The sequence below is a fragment of the Salvelinus namaycush genome, chromosome 7 (assembly GCF_016432855.1).
Source record: "Salvelinus namaycush isolate Seneca chromosome 7, SaNama_1.0, whole genome shotgun sequence".
In the NCBI taxonomy this organism is placed as follows: Eukaryota; Metazoa; Chordata; class Actinopteri; order Salmoniformes; family Salmonidae; genus Salvelinus; species Salvelinus namaycush.
Window position 1 is genome coordinate 14,635,759 of NC_052313.1, and position 14,816 is coordinate 14,650,574.

Consider the following 14,816-nt stretch of genomic DNA (forward strand, 5'->3'; position numbering starts at 1 on the left):
TATTTGGCTAAGGTGTATGTACACTTCCGACTTCAACTGTACATCCATTTTTGGACTTATATATCTATCCATTGATTCTTGAAGAATTTAACTTATAAATGCCTCGTGAGCTTAGTTCAACTGTCACATGCCACGAGAACCCAAAATATAAGCTTGTTTTTCTCCAATGTTTTTTAAACATAGTAAATGTAAACAAACATTGTATAGCCTCATAACATAGTTAAAACAATACTTTTATTTAATGGATTGTCAGTCCTTGCTTCCATAGCCCTGTCTATTAATCTGAGAGGTGTTACATTTGTCCATGCCCATCCCTCAGCGTTTTACCAAAATAGAGGCGGGATGCCCGTTTTGTTATTGTTTCATCTGTAGATTTGCCTTTTAAACAGCTTTATATTTTCAAGACATCAATGTGTCACCAACAAAAAGGTAAACAATAGGCCTATAGTAAATGCAGCATATGGCATTCATTTTCACATGTAAATAGCACTTTTCAGTTGTGCTGAAAGCCTGCCATTCCATGAGCGCAGCATTTATTTTTCAACTCAAATCAATGAGCCCAATCAGTCCTCATGATGACAAAACCATTAACAACAGAGTAGGGCTGGCGAATAAGTCCTTAGTTTTGGGGTTATGCTCAGGTAAAACAATTTGCCTAATCTGTACGTTCATATTTCCAAGTCCTATTCTTGAAGGTCAAGGGGTATAACATTCATTGGAATTCTGATGGACATTGGTTGTTAATGTAAAGATATAATTTAATCGTATTATATGTAGTAGAAAGCGATGGGTTAGAAGAAGCCTTCATAACCAACCCATAAAGCCTACATAACCAACCCATTTGTGTGGATGTAATGTAAACTTTAACATTGATTTATCCTGCAATAGATGTTCAATTGGTAACATACATTTTTGTCTTATGCCTCTTAAGGGGAAAGTAATCTAAAAGTAACAGAATGTAATCTGATTACTGAGTTTGGGTAATCTCAAAGTTACTTTACTGATTACAATTTTGGACAGGTTAATGTAACGTATTACATTTAGAAAGTAACCTACCCAACCCTGTCATCTATGCACTTAAATAGCGAATGGAGGACGCTTTTCCCATGGTTCATTTTCATACCAGCCAGGTAGGCTGTACGCCTGTTTTAAAGATCAGCGATCTGTTTAAATTGAAAAATAAATATAGTAGGCCTAGCATATAGAAATCTGCTGGATCCTCTTTTTAATAGAGGCCATCACTCTGTTTTCTCACGCAATTGCATAGCCTATAGAAAAATTGCGCAACATGCCCTCATGAAGTGTTTAATTAGATTTTTGATTTACATTTGCATTGATGTCAGCGTGATTAGCGGGACAATCGACTGCTGAGTACCAGGCAGTTAGCAAGTTTGGTAGGCTGCTAATGACCATCAGCAGCATCAGAGCTTGGAGAAGCCTAATTACCGTGACTAAACGGACACATGGAATTTGACTGCAGTCATGACTCGAGACCGCCGGTGTGGCGGTAATACGGTCACCACTTGTCCTACAGACAAGGATGTGACTGAAAATGTTGTGGCATTTGATGCAAGAAACCACTTTACAAAATAAAATGCATCATTGTTCCCATACCATTATTACAGAGAATCACACATCATGCTTATCCTCTGCCGATAGGCTTGAATAAGCTAAGTAGATAGTCTTAAAATACAAGACTGCACCTTTAAGACAAAAAAATTATATTTTCCTGACTCACAAGAGCACTACCCCTTAGACTACAAATGATCTTTAACTGGGCTAATAACTCAATAAATAGCAAAGGATATGAACAAATGTGCACACATGCCTACATGTAGCTCTCGCTTTGTTCTCAAAACAAGCGCATTTACTCGCACCACTAATGCTGTAAACACAATCCAGTTCAAAGTCAATGGCACAGATCCATATATGGCAATGGTCTATTTTTATTTTTTTTAACCAGGTAGGCTAGTTGAGAACAAGTTCTCATTTGCAACTGCGACCTGGCCAAGATAAAGCAAAGCAGTGTGACACAGACAACAACACAGAGTTACACATGGAGTAAACAATAAACAAGCCAATAACACAATAAACAAGTCAATGACACAGTAGAAAAAAGAAAGTCTATATACAGTGTGTACAAAAGGCATGAGGAGATAGGCAATAAATAGGCCATAGGAGCGAATATTTACAATTTAGCAGATTAACACTGGAGTGATAAATGAGCAGATGATGATGTGCAAGTAGAGATACTGGTGTGCAAAAGAGCAGAAAAGTAAATAAAATATAAACAGTATGGGGATGAGGTAGGTAGATTGGGTGGGCTATTTACAGATGGACTATGTACAGCTGCAGCGATCGGTTAGCTGCTCAGATAGTTAATGTTTAAAGTTGGTGAGGGAAATAAGTCTCCAACTTCAGCGATTTTTGCAATTCGTTCCAGTCACTGGCAGCAGAGAACTGGAAGGAAAGGCGGCCAAATGAGGTGTTGGCTTTGGGGATGATCAGTGAGATATACCAGCTGGAACGTGTGCTACGGGTGGGTGTTGTTATCGTGACCAGTGAACTGAGATAAGGCGGAGCTTTACCTAGGATAGACTTATAGGTGACCTGGAGCCAGTGGGTATGTAGCGAGGGCCAGCCGACTAGAGCATACAGGTCGCAGTGGTGGGAGGTATAAGATTTGGTAACAAAACGGATGGCACTGTGATAGACTGCATCCAGTTTGCTGAGTAGAGTGTTGGAAGCTATTTTGTAGATGACATCGCCGAAGTCGAGGATCGGTAGGATAGTCAGTTTTACTAGGGTAAGTTTGGCGGCGTGAGTGAAGGAGGATTTGTTGCGAAATAGAAAGCCGATTTCTAGATTTGATTTTGGAGATGTTTAATATGAGTCTGGAAGGAGAGTTTACAGTCAAGCCAGACACCTAGGTATTTATAGTTGTCCACATATTCTAGGTTGGAACCGTCCAGGGTGGTGATGCTAGTCGGGCGGGCGGGTGTGGGCAGCGAATGGTTGAAAAGCATGCATTTGGTTTTACTAGAGTTTAAGAGCAGTTGGAGGCCACAGAAGGAGTGTTGTATGGCATTGAAGCTCGTTTGGAGGTTAGTTAGCACAGTGTCCAAGGAAGAGCCAGAAGTATACAGAATGGTGTCGTCTGCGTAGAGGTGGATCAGGGAATCGCCCGCAGCAAGAGCGAAATCATTGATATATACAGAGAAAAGAGTCGGCTCGAGAATTGAACCCTGTGGTACCCCCATAGAGACTGCCAGAGGTCCGGACAACATGCCCTCCGATTTGACACACTGAACTCTGTCTGCAAAGTAGTTGGTGACCCAGGCGAGGCAGTCATTAGAAAAACCAAGGCTATTGAGTCTGCCGATAAGAATACGGTGATTGATAGAGTCGATTTTCGATTATCATGGATTTATTAGTGGTGACCGTGTTACCTAGCCTCATTGCAGTGGGCAGCTGGGAGGAGGTGCTCTTGTTCTCCATGGACTTTACAGTGTCCCAAAACGTTTTGGAGTTACGAATTTATGAGATGCGAATTTCTGCTTGAAAAAGCTAGCCTTTGCTTTCTTGACTGACTGCGTGTATTCGTTCCTGACTTCCCTGAACAGTTGCATATCGTGGGGACTATTCGATGCTATTGCAGTCTGCCACAGGATGTTTTTGTGCTGGTCAAGGGCAGTCAGGTCTGGAGTGAACCAAGGGCTATATCTGTTCTTAGTTCTGCATTTTTTGAACGGGGCATGCTTATCTAAGATGGTGAGGAAATTACTTTTAAAGAATGACCAGGCATCCTCGACTGATGGGATGAGGTCGATATCCTTCCAGGATACCCGGGCCAGGTTGATTAGAAAGGCCTGCTCGCAGAAGTGTTTTAGGGAGCGTTTGACAGTGATGAGGGGTGGTCGTTTGACCGCGGATACAGGCAATGAGGCAGTGATCGCTGAGATCCTGATTGAAAACAGAGGAGGTGTATTTGGAGGGCAAGTTGGTCAGGATAATGTCTATGATGGTGCCCATGTTTACGGATTTAGGGTTGTACCTGGTGGGTTCCTTGATGATTTGTGTGAGATTGAGGGCATCTAGCTTAGATTGTAGGACTGCCGGGGTGTTAAGCATATCCCAGTTTAGGTCACCTAACAGAACGAACTCTGAAGCTAGATGGGGGGCGATCAATTCACAAATGGTGTCCATGGCACAGCTGGGAGCGGAGGGGGGTCGATACTAGTGACAGTGAGAGACTTATTTCTGGAGAGGTTCATTTTTAAAATTAGAAGTTCAAACTGTTTGGGTATAGACCTGGAAAGTATGACAGAACTTTGCAGGCTATCTCTGCAGTAGATTGCAACTCCTCCCCCTTTGGCAGTTCTATCTTGACGGAAAATGTTGTAGCTGGGTATGGAAATCTCAGAATTGTTGGTGGCCTTCCTAAGCCAGGATTCAGACACGGCAAGGACATCAGGGTTGGCGGAGTGTGCTAAAGCAGTGAGTAAAGCAAACTTAGGGAGTTGGCTTCTGATGTTGACATGCATGAAACCAAGGTTTTTTCTATCACAGAGTCAACAAATGAGGGTGCCTGGGGACACGCAGGGCCTGGGTTTACCTCCACATCACCCGAGGAACAGAGGAGGAGTAGGATGAGGGTACGGCTAAAGGCTAGCAAAACTGGTCACCTAGAGCGTTGGGGACAAAGAATAAAATATTTGTATATAGGCCCACTGTAGCTCTTGTTGGTTATGGTGCACCGGTCTGTGTACGGGCCTGAGTCGTGCCTGTCAATGAAATGGAATCCTACGTAGATGCGTTCTGCCTACAACAAAATCTCTTGCATAGTTAGTTTTGCATACTAAGTCTTGTATGGTTTGTTTTGTTTCGGTATGTTCCATTGAACGTGGCTAATGTGTTGGTTCGATCACAAATCCCACAGTTAAGGGAATCGTTGATAGTGTTAACTAAGGGAGAAAACTCTAGAAAGTTGAGTGAAGTTCAATCTCTTGCTTCTCTGCGCGGGTTGATATTTCCTCTGCGCAGCACTCCCAGGGAGGGAACGTTCCCAGGGAGGGAACGTTGCTTAGAGGGAACGTTGCTGTAGAACCGCGCCTATCTAAACCTCCCATTGAGGTGTGGTAGTGCTAGAGTACCAGGTGGGTCCTCTGAGGCCTCAGTTACAGATTATTTAACTTTGAATTCTATGACTCTCCTCTGGTGTTCTGTCCCCCCCATCCATTTCACTCTAAACCCTATTTAGTTTGCTTTCAAAGAAATCTTGAGCTCTGTTTTGACATGGGAGTTTATCTGCACCGTACTGTTGTGGGGGTGCCATGTAAAGCCGCGATGCAAAGCCTAAGACTTTCATTGCAGGCCAAACACAGTGGGATTGTTTAAACTCCTCTCATCTCTCTCTCTCACCTGATTCGCTGGGATTTTTATTTTCTGCCTGAAACCATCGCCTTGGTGTTCTAACAAGAGTGGGTCCTTGTAAACGGGGGTTGTCATGGTGACTCCTCCCTCTTTGGGCTTTACTGCATGTGCTTTTGCTCCTCCAATGTGAGGAGAGCAGAGGAAGAAAGGGGGAGAGAGGGGGTGAAAATGGAAGGAGAAGAGACAGAAATGGAGAGTTGAGGGGGAAAGGTCGTTGCAGGGGAAATTAACTAGATTGTTTTGGAAAATGGAAAGAAACTGATGGGCACTTTACCCCGGTAGTCTTTTTTGCATTGATGTAGACCTAGATCGTAGATGCAGTGAGTCTTAAAAGAGTCTTGAAATGAAGCTTATCATGTTAATGTTTCATTTCACAAATCCCTTCCTTATTAAACAATTACCAAGTCTTCCTATAGTGGATGGAGTTAATGTAAATACTAGAATGTAGTCCTGTATCACTGCTATATCATGATGCAATGTGGAGAAGTATTGCATGACTGTCATCAGGGAGGACTTGGATCAAACTGAGAATTGTCAATTAAATTAGGCAATGTTTATAGAGGGAACACTAGGTATTGAGTTATTGAACCAGCTGGGGTTTGGGCTTTGGGATGGGGAGGGCCGGGAGTTGCAGTACCTTGGAGGAAGATGTTCCCTAATTAACTTGAGATTAGAGCCTAATTGGAAGGGCTGTGAATTGTTGAGTGGGGACTCAATTTCCCATTGTGCAACAGTCAAAACGGGGGCTTTTTCTAATGAGAAATACCTTTTGATGGTGGCCAAAGTACTAATACCTTTGGAAATGAATAGCATTCTCATATATTCCTTTGTCTCATGGCCAGATTTTCAATAGGACCAAATTTTACTCTCATAACAGATTTTTCTGTTATTTTCAGTGAGATTTGGATGGAAGCCTAGTTTTGTGAGAGAAGCAGAGCTCTCAATCAAATTGTGACTTCGTTTTTATTTCCTGTCTTCCAGATGTCTTTATGGCTGTGGTGGAGGAGGAGGTGTTGCTGGAGGAGGAGGAGGCGCGTCCAAGCCCTCGGCTGGAGGAGGAGGAGGCGCGTCCAAGCCCTCGGCTGGAGGAGGAGGAGGCGCGTCCAAGCCCTCGGCTGGAGGAGGAGGAGGCGCGTCCAAGCCCTCGGCTGGAGGAGGAGGAGGCGCGTCCAAGCCCTCGGCTGGAGGAGGAGGAGGCGCGTCCAAGCCCTCGGCTGGAGGAGGAGGAGGAGGCGCGTCCAAGCCCTCGGCTGGAGGAGGAGGAGGAGGCGCGTCCAAGCCCTCGGCTGGAGGAGGAGGAGGCGCGTCCAAGCCCTCGGCTGGAGGAGGAGGAGGCGCGTCCAAGCCCTCGGCTGGAGGAGGAGGAGGCGCGTCCAAGCCCTCGGCTGGAGGAGGAGGAGGCGCGTCCAAGCCCTCGGCTGGAGGAGGAGGAGGCGCGTCCAAGCCCTCGGCTGGAGGAGGAGGAGGCGCGTCCAAGCCCTCGGCTGGAGGAGGAGGAGGCGCGTCCAAGCCCTCGGCTGGAGGAGGAGGAGGAGGCGCGTCCAAGCCCTCGGCTGGAGGAGGAGGAGGAGGCGCGTCCAAGCCCTCGGCTGGAGGAGGAGGAGGAGGCGCGTCCAAGCCCTCGGCTGGAGGAGGAGGAGGAGGCGCGTCCAAGCCCTCGGCTGGAGGAGGAGGAGGAGGCGCGTCCAAGCCCTCGGCTGGAGGAGGAGGAGGAGGCGCGTCCAAGCCCTCGGCTGGAGGAGGAGGAGGAGGCGCGTCCAAGCCCTCGGCTGGAGGAGGAGGAGGAGGCGCGTCCAAGCCCTCGGCTGGAGGAGGAGGAGGAGGCGCGTCCAAGCCCTCGGCTGGAGGAGGAGGAGGAGGCGCGTCCAAGCCCTCGGCTGGAGGAGGAGGAGGAGGCGCGTCCAAGCCCTCGGCTGGAGGAGGAGGAGGAGGCGCGTCCAAGCCCTCGGCTGGAGGAGGAGGAGGAGGAGGCGCGTCCAAGCCCTCGGCTGGAGGAGGAGGAGGAGGAGGCGCGTCCAAGCCCTCGGCTGGAGGAGGAGGAGGAGGAGGCGCGTCCAAGCCCTCGGCTGGAGGAGGAGGAGGAGGAGGCGCGTCCAAGCCCTCGGCTGGAGGAGGAGGAGGAGGCGCGTCCAAGCCCTCGGCTGGAGGAGGAGGAGGAGGCGCGTCCAAGCCCTCGGCTGGAGGAGGAGGAGGAGGCGCGTCCAAGCCCTCGGCTGGAGGAGGAGGCGGCGGCGCGTCCAGGCCCTCGGCTGGAGGAGGAGGCGGCGGCGCGTCCAGGCCCTCGGCTGGAGGAGGAGGCGGCGGCGCGTCCAGGCCCTCGGCTGGAGGAGGAGGCGGCGGCGCGTCCAGGCCCTCGGCTGGAGGAGGAGGCGGCGGCGCGTCCAGGCCCTCGGCTGGAGGAGGAGGGGGCGCCGCGTCCAGGCCCTCGGCTGGAGGAGGAGGGGGCGCCGCGTCCAGGCCCTCGGCTGGAGGAGGAGGGGGCGCCGCGTCCAGGCCCTCGGCTGGAGGAGGAGGGGGCGCCGCGTCCAGGCCCTCGGCTGGAGGAGGAGACGGCGGCGCGTCCAGGCCCTCTAAAGAAGCCTAAAGTGTCTCCATCAGGTCCAGTATAGAAAACCATTGTACACCGAGTGTACAAAATATTAGGAACACCTTCGTAATATTGAGTTGCACTCCCTTTTGCTCTCAGAACAGCATAAATGCATTGGGGCGTGCACTCTACAAGGTGTCGAAAGTGTACCACAGGGATGCTGGCCCGTGTTCACCCCAATGCTTCCCACAGTCAAATTGGCTGGATGTCCTTTGGGTGGTGGACTATTCTTGATACACATGGGAAACTGCTTAGTGTGAAAAACTCAGCAGCTTTGCAGTTCTTGACACACTCAAACCGGTGCGCCTGGCATCTACTACCATACCCCATTCAAAGGCACCTAAATCTTTTGTCTTGCCCATTCACCCTCTGAATGGCACACATACACAATCCATGTCTCAATTGCCTCAAGGCTTAAAAATAATTATTTAACCTGTCTCCTCCCCTTTATCTACACTGATTGAAGTCGATTTAACAAGTGACATCAATAACATTTCATAGCTTTCACCAGGATTCACCTGGTCAGTCTGTCATGGAAAGAGCAGGTGTTGCTGATGTTTTGGTGCACTTGTGTATGCTTTAAAATCACAATGTCTAAGTATAACTTCCCCCAACCAGTAACTCTCCACTTGCTTTAGGTGTGACTTTGGAAAAATATCAGCACAACATCCATTCAATAAAGCATGAATCATGATAAAAAACAAACAAGGTTATGCTCTTATTTGATTGGCTTTCTCTGTTCCAGGTGTTGAACTGGCGCAGGAGATTCAGGTGACCGTTACCCTGACGGAGGGCCGGGAGTCTCACCAGAGGTCTGGAACTCTAGTGGACGTGTCACCGCTCGCCTCCCAGAGTCCCGCCTCACCCGTGGACGATTTCCAACAGGAACTGGAAATATCAGACTCTTTACAAACGGGGAAAGGTGCGGCGCCCGAGGAGGCTTTGCCCTGCGATGTAGAGGGGGAGGAGACCAAATCGGAAGACTCAAAAACCACTTTAGCCACGCCCACCAACGAAATATCTCATGAGGCTTTGGAGGAGACTACCGAAGAGGCTCCTGTGGAGGAGGAGGAGCCTATGGAAGTAGCACCTGTAGAATTGAAGTCTTTGGAATTGGCTGCAATGGAGACTACTGTTGAGCAGAATGTTATGGAACCCATGCAGGAGGTGCAGGATGCAGTTGCAGAAAAGGAGGTTGAGGAGAAGTTGCAGGGGTTGGAGGACGAGGAGTTGCCTCCAAGTATTTTGGACGAGGGGGAGAATTTGCCTCCAATTGTTTTGGACGAGGGGGAGGTGTTGCTTCCAAATGTATTGCCCATTGCAGAGGACAAAATCAGAGAAAAGGAGCTTAGTCCCATGGCTGAACTTCCTGAAATGGAGAGCCCCGTAGACATGGATATCATGCACGCCAGCAACCGCAGCCTCTCGGACTTCAGCTCACCGAGGGGAGATGGCAAAGCCCCAAAGGCTTCCCCTGAAATGTCTCCTGAGCTCTCGCTCATGCTGATCCAGTCCCTCTTCCCTACAGAGTCCTTCCCCAGGGAGGCCAGCCCTCCTTGGGTTCAGGTCCAAATCCAGGCCCAGGCTGCTCCACCACAGACCCAACCTCATTCTGGATATAGTACTTGTGTGCCTCCCACCACCACAACCTTTTTCCCCCTAACTCCCAAGATTGGCATGGGGAAGCCTGCCATCTCCAAGAGGAAGTTCTCCCCTGGGAGACCAAGGGTGAAGCAGGTAAGGTTGTTCATCTATTTATTTCTGTTGTTTTTTACAGGAAGGTTTCTTCCCCAAAACTGGATTGGAAGCTCCACTAGTCTGTAGTTCTTCTAGCAGGTTTGTAGCCATTATAACAAACCTTTAGTTCTTCTAGCAGGTATGTAGCTATTCTAGCTGGTCTGTAGCTATTTTAGCAGGTAAGTAGCTATTCTAGCAGGTCTGTAGGTGTTCTAGTAGGTCTGTAGCCATTATAACAAACATTTAGTTATTCTAGCCGGTCTGTAGTTCTTCTAGCAGGTCTGTAGTTCTTCTGGCAGGTCTGTAGTTTTTCTGGCATGTCTGTAGTTCTTCTAGCAGGTATGTAGCTATTTTAGCAGGTGGGTAGTTCTTCTAGCAGGTCTGTAGCTATTTTAGCAGGTATGTGGTACTTCTAGCAAGTCTGTAGGTATTCTAGCAGGTCTATAGTTCTTCTGGCAGGTCTGTAGTTCTTCTAGCAGGTCTGTAGCTATTTTAGCAGGTCTGTAGTTCTTCTAGCAGGTATGTAGTTCTTCTAGCAGGTCTGTAGCTATTTTAGCAGGTATGTAGCTCTTCTAGCAGGTCTGTAGGTATTCTAGCAGGTATGTAGCTCTTCTAGCAGGTCTGTAGGTATTCTAGCAGGTATGTAGCTCTTCTAGCAGGTCTGTAGCTCTTCTAGCAGGTCTGTAGGTATTCTAGCAGGTATGTACAGTTGAAGTCGGAAGTTTACATACACTTAGGTTGGAGTCATTAAAACTCGTTTTTCAACCGCTCCACAAATGTCTTGTTAACAAACTATAGTTTTGGCAAGTCGGTTAGGACATCTACTTTCTGATTACACTGAGTAATTTTTCCAACAATTGTTTACAGACAGATTATTTGACTTATAATTCACTGTATCACAATTTCAGTGGGTCAGAAGTTTACATACACTACGTTGACTGTGCTTCCAGAAAATGATGTCATGGCTTTAGAAGCTTCTGATAGGCTAATTGACATCATTTGAATCAATTGGAGGTGTACCTGTGGATGTATTTCAATGCCTACCTTCAAACTCAGTGCCTCTTTGCTTGACATCATGGGAAAATCAAAAGAAATCAGCCCAGACCTCAGAAAATAGATTGTAGACCTCCACAAGTCTGGTTCATCCTTGGGAGCAATTTCCAAACGCCTGAAGGTACCACGTTCATCTGTACAAACAATAGTACGCAAGTATAAACACCATGGGACCACGCAGCCGTCATACCGCTCAGGAAGGAGTCGTGTTCTGTCTCCTAGAGATGAATGTACTTTGGTGCGAAAAGTGTAAAGCAATCCCAGAACAACAGCAAATGACCTTGTGAAGATGCTGGAGGAAACGGGTACAAAAGTATCTATATCCACAGTAAAACGAGTCCTATATCGACATAACCTGAAAGGCCGCTCAGCAAGGAAGAAGCCAGTGCTCCAAAACCGCCATAAAAAGCCAGACTACGGTTTGCAACTGCACATGGGGACAAAGATCGTACTTTTTGGCAAAATGTCCTCTGGTCTGATGAAACAAAAATAGAACTGTTTGGCCATAATGACCATCGTTATGTTTGGAGGAAAAAGGGGGAGGCTTGCAAGCCGACGAACACCATCCCAACCGTGAATCACGAGGTGGCAGCATCATGTTGTGGTAGTGCTTTGCTGCAGGAGGGACTGGTGCACTTCTCAAAATAGATGGCATCATGAGGCAGGAAAATTATGTGGATATATTGAAGCAACATCTCAAGACATTAGTCAGGAATTTAAAGCTTGGTCGCAAATTGGTCTTCTAAATGGACAATGACCCAAAGCATACTTCTAAAGTTGTGGCAAAATGGCTTAAGGACAACAAAGTCAAGGTATTGGAGTGGCCATCACAAAGCCCTGACCTCAAACCAATAGAAAATTTGTGGGCAGAACTGAAAAAGCGTGTGCGAGCAAGGAGGCCTAGAAACCTGACTCAGTTACACCAGCTCTGTCAGGAGGAATAGGCCAAAATTCACCCAACTTACTGTGGGAAGCTTGTGGAACGCTACCCGAAACGTTTGACCCAAGTGAAACAATTTGAAGGCAATGCTACCAAATACTAATTGAGTGCATGTAAACTTCTGACCAACTGGGAATGTGATGAATGAAATAAAAGCTGAAATAATTCTCTCTACTATTATTCTAACATTTCACATTCTTAAAATAAAGTGGTGAACCTAACTGACCTAAGACAGGGAATTTTTACTAGGATTAAATGTCAGGAATTGTGAACAACTGAGTTTAAATGTATTTGGCTGAGGTGTATGTACACTTCTGACCTCAACTGTATGTTCTAGTAAGTCTGTAGCCATTATAACAAACCTATAGGTCTTCTAGCAGGTCTGTAGCCATTCTAGTAGGTATGTAGTTCTTCTAGTAGGTCTGTAGTTCTTCTAGCAGGTCTGTAATTCTTCTTGCAGGTCTGTAGTTATTCTTGCAGGTCTGTAGTTATTCTTGCAGGTCTGTAGTTCTTCTAGCAGGTATGTAGTTCTAGTAGGTCTGTAGCCATGATAACAAACCTTTAGTTCATCTCGCAGGTATTTCGTTCTTCAAGCAGGTTTGTAGCCATTATAACAAACCTTTAGTTCTTCTAGCAGGTCTGTAGCTATTCTAGCAGGTCTGTAGTTCTTCGGGACTTTCTGTAGCTGTTCAACTAGGTCTGTAGCTCTATCCAAAGACTGCTCTGCTGTGGTGGGAGTTGTGGTCCTCCGCTGATCCACAACTCGTATCCTCTCTCTCTGTAATTATATTCCCTCCTTTCCCATTCCCTCTTGTTGCTCAGTTTAGTGCCAGTGTGGAGTGTGTATTAATTAATGTTGAGAGGCTCTGGCTGCTTTCTCTCTCCCTCTCTCGCTCTTCCTTGCTCTCTTTTGCTATCTTTTTTTCCCTCCCCCTCTCTCCTTCTTGCTCTTGCTCACTTTGTCTTTTTCTCTCTTCCTCTTTCTTTCTCTATCTATCACTCTCTCGTTCACATAGCTGAGTATAACCCAGAGCCTTTGGGGATGGAGTAGCGAGGGCTGAGGTCTGTGCCAAGGGTTTGAAGTTGGGGAGGAGGGTGGACACCACATCTTTTGGAGGTGTTTTAATTCGTATAGGAACTCATTGAGGCGTGAAGCACGACACAAACCCATTTCCACCAAGCTGAGGGAAGAGGGAGGACACCTCTTTTTAAGGCCAGCCAAAGCTGTCAGAAGGGGAAATTCAACTTGGCTACTCGGTATATCTAAGCCCAATAGTGAGCTATAGACTCAGAACTGGAAAGCCTTGAATGATGTTTACCTTTTCATTTATTTATTTTTAAGTATAGAGCTCAATGTTTGTTTTTTACTTGGATTTGTTTTGGATATGATATAATGTATTTTTTAGGATGCATCTGTAAGTACTTGCATATAAAAGATGTCACCTTGTTTCGACTTTGGGCGAACATGTGCAATACTTATTTTAATAGTAGATTTTGTGTGTGTGTGTGTGCGTGTGTAGCACATCAATACAGAAGTTGCTGAGCTGAAGTTTTAGTCCATACTTTTTCTTCTTTTAGTTTGTTCCCTCTTATCTCAGGAGGATTACTGTTTCCAGTACAGGATCATTTGCAGGGTTTGCTTCCATTGCTAGGATCAGCTGGGATTTCCTATGTGTAGTGTGTGCCTGCTTGCTTGCCTGCCTGTGTGAGTTCTACTGAGCTTTTGAGTGTGTGCGTGCGTTCGGGTTTCCGTTCGGAAAATGTGGAGTTGGACATTCAGAATTTTAATTTATTTGAGATATTTACCAGACCATAAGCATTTGTAACCTGACTAGGGCGTCCACCCACAGAGTTCAGAATGACAGAAAGCACAATTAGATTATGGAAATTAATCTTAACAGAACAAGAAACTCGAGGATGCAACGGCATGTGTCCTTCTTACCGAATTCCTTTACTTTTCCTCAGTTTATGTCAATCTACTATTCCCCCATAGTATATATTTTTTAACCCATTCTATTGGTCAGCTTGTTCATCTGTGTGCGAAAGAAATGGCCTATTCCAAATTGATTCTGGGACAGTTGTGGGACGAAAGATCCCATATTCGTACAACCAGTTGGCCTGACTGAGGCTACCAATTTTTTTTTTTAAAGCAATTAGACTGATGCGACAGATCAGAACGTTTTAGCTTAAAATGTTGAAAAATATTATTTCTTCACATTAAAAGTCTGGTAATGTGCACTAGGTTATGTGCACATTAATGTCTGTTCAAAAATGTAATTGGCAGGGACCTCCCGAGTGGCGCAGTGGTCTATAAGGCATTGCATTGCAGTGCTAGCTGTGCCACTAGAGATTCTGTGTTTGAGTTCAGGCTCTATCGCAGCCGGCCGCAACCGGGAGGCCCATGGGGCGGCGCACAATTGGCCAAGCTTAGTCCGGGTTAGGGAGGGTTTGGCCGGCAGGGATATCCTTGTCTCATCGCGCACTAGCGACTCCTGTGGCGGGCCGGGCGCAGTACACGCTGACACGGTTGCCAGGTGTACGGTGTTTCCTCCGACACATTGGTGCGGCTGGCTTCCGGGTTGGAGGGGCATTGTGTCAAGAACAGTGCGGCTTGGTTGGGTTGTGTTTTGGAGAGACGCATGGCTCTCGACCTTTGCCTCTCCCGAGTCCGTACGGGAGTTGCAGCGATGAGACAAGACTATAACTACTACCAATTGGATACCACAAAATTGGGGAGAAAAAAGGGTGAAAAAAATTGTAATTGGCAAGAAAACACCATTGTAAAAGTGGATGAAAATATCCGGTAGAAAGACAGGAGATCTAAAGGTACAACAACTATACTGAACAAAAATCTAAACGCAACATGCAACAATTTTAGAGATTTGACGGAATTACAGTTCATATAAGGAAATCAGTCAATTTAAATGATTTTAAAGGGCTCTAATCGATGGATTTCACATGACTGGGAATATGCAAATTCCCAGTCATAAAATGCTAATTAATTACTTAAAAATCATACAATGTAATTTTCTGGATTCTCACAGTTGAAGTGTACCTATGATAAAA